This window comes from Lontra canadensis, unplaced genomic scaffold (assembly GCF_010015895.1).
Source record: "Lontra canadensis isolate GAN:19392208 unplaced genomic scaffold, GSC_riverotter_1.0 scaffold186, whole genome shotgun sequence".
Classification (NCBI taxonomy): Eukaryota; Metazoa; Chordata; class Mammalia; order Carnivora; family Mustelidae; genus Lontra; species Lontra canadensis.
Window position 1 is genome coordinate 1,088,313 of NW_022631180.1, and position 2,688 is coordinate 1,091,000.

The 2,688-nt window shown below is 46.3% G+C and overlaps 1 pseudogene; it reads right to left on the reverse strand.

Annotated features, from left to right (window-relative positions):
• Positions 1–1,393: 1,393 nt before the first annotated feature.
• On the reverse strand, positions 1,394–2,448 carry LOC116860925 (annotated as a pseudogene).
• Between the last annotated feature and the right edge of the window lie 240 nt (positions 2,449–2,688).

Below are 2,688 nucleotides of genomic sequence, written 5' to 3' on the forward strand. Positions count from 1 at the left end.
ACAAGGCACCCCAAGCACCCGCATCAAACACCCATGAACAGCGGTATGGCACGTGAGTGAGATAACATGGGCTGAATAACTTCGACGCAGCTTGACCAGGACTAAGGGAAACATAAAATCCATCAACGCCACAGCTAAATAATATGTTAAGATTCACAAGAATGTGTTTTTCATATTATATAGAAAAGAAGAGGCCATAAAATCTCTTAGAAAAAGAAAACCTCATCAATATTTTCATACTGAAAAACAGCATGTTCCCTGGGTATGTATGACGTCAGGATATTCAGAAGGGACCAGGAGTAGGTGTCGATGGCATTTCTGAACACACAGCCTTACTATCCCCCAGGCCTAGCAGTCTGGACACTTTGCAGCACCATGGAAAAGGCATTACACAATCACAAAGGTACGTTACTGCAAACTCACCTGTCACGAGGCTCACTTAGTCTATGGTAAGAGACAGCAATGACACAGACAAGATCTTGTCGATTACTGATTAGATGCACCCAGCAAGAAAAATTGTTACATTAATACATCTCATGTACATGAAGCACCAGTTTCCAGAAGACTATCAGACACCTCCTGCCTCTTGTTGCTCAGCCTGAGAGTTCATTCCTCACCACTTTCCACATTACACCCTGAAAGCCAAGGAAGATAAAAATAGAAGGGTGAGAGATCTGGTAAGAATAATCCAGTTCCTTCCCTATCAAATGTATGTCTCTCAAGTTAAATACAGAGGAAGTAACAAACTTCAGAAGGTCTACTCTATTCTCTGGAGCTTCCCATCCCAGCAGGACAACTTTTGCCTCTACTAGAGGATTAATGCCAGGGTGAGGGGCCAGAGCCAGGCCTCGGGGCCCCATCAGAGAAGGCCAGGCCAGCCTCGCTGCAGGGAGGCCACACTTCACATTTCTACCGTGCCTCTCCTCACACTCCCCATGGATGATGCAAAAAGTGTGAGTGTGAACACGACTCAGGGAGCCCATCCAACCCCGCTAAAAACCACTGAAAGAGACTCCACTGTGGGGTAACTTCATGTACAGAAAGGAACATGTTTGCCTCTTTACCGGTGACAATTATGATTAGCATGCCCTTCTTAGGCACAAAAGGAATAATGGTGTATCAGTGTTTATGCACAGTTCAAGATCAATTATAAATATTTGACCATTTCATTTTAAATTACAGATTAACCGTGACTCCCCAAAGAAGATCAATTTCTTCATAAAGGAAGTATAGTTTATAAAGCTGGAATGACAGTTAATTCAACTACAAAAGCTCATACATAAAAAGTCCTACTTTTTCCTTCCCAACTTGCTTGGTTCATACAAGTATGAACTCCACCACACAAGTATCCTATCATCCTAGCACAGAGTAAAATACTGACAAAATGCCTCGGTTAGCAAACCGAGGGCCGCTTCTTGACCGAGGGCCGCTTCTTGACGACTGCATTGACTACGGCATTTAGGTAGTGCTGAGAAGCACCCCTCTGAGACATGGTTTCCTTCTTCCTGTTTTTCGTCCCACAGTGATTATTAAAGGAAGGAATCTGGTCTGTAAACGACTGCGTCATCCATTCCCCTTTTGGAATGTCCCAGAAAGTTGATTCTCTGCTGTCAGTTAGCCCTGCGGAAGGGAAGCTGCCAGAGTCGTTGTCGCATGGATTTTCTGCAAAAGCACCACCATAGACTGCTTCATGACCTGGGTCATATTTTTCTTCCTTAACAGCCATCCTCTCTGCATCCTCTTGGGCTAGATTCACTGCCTGAACGTCAGTGTTTCATTCAGTGCCTTCCAACTGATCTCTCAAGTCTTCCAGCGTCATGTGCTTTGTGCTGGGCTCGAGGAAACTGAGCCCATCTCACACTGGATGATGGCATGACACAGCACGGACTTTCCTGTCTGTGATCTTCTGCAGCTGAAGTCCTAATTCTAAGTTTTTAACCTTAACTCCAAAAACTTCTTTACTAAAAATTTCATAAATACATTTTCCATTAACCACTGCTATTCGTGGCTGATATCACTGGGATTTCTGCACTAGAATACATCCTTCTTCATAAAATTCGTTACTGGAAACAGCCCTGCTGCCTGGTGGTGTCCTCCCCACCACAGGGGAAATCCAGTACCATTTTGCCTGGTAAAGCGGGATCATCAAGGCTTCAGCTGCTCCAGCCATCACTCGTGGACACCGGAATGTATAACAGCTTGAGCGGCTGAAGGGAAGAGCTGTGCGCGTTCTCCGCTTCCATTCCCCGCGGCCACTCCAGGGAGGGCTGCTCCTGCCCGGCCCGCGAGCGCTGGTCTCCGGGGTGGTGCAGGGAACCGCCGGCTGGACGACAATAACCAGAGCCCAGAGCTGGACATGGATGTTGGCAGAACCCAGCTAGGGACTGACGCTCAAGCTCCTCCCACAAGGTTCTAGGGCCCCTCCCACCTGCCAGCCCCGATCCCCATTTTTGCTCACTTTCTTAACAAGTGCTTTTTTTATTGGTCCCCTTTGTAAGGGTTTTATGAGTGGTCTACTGCAAGTCCTTCATCAGATATGTGATTTGCAAATATTTTCTCCCGGGCCGTGACTTGAGCTTGTTTCCTGATATATCAGTCCACATCAGGACACAGGTGTATTTTTCTGATAAGAGACATGACAAATGGCTGACTGTGCTGGGTTTGAGGCAAAGAACTTGGGTGAGAGGT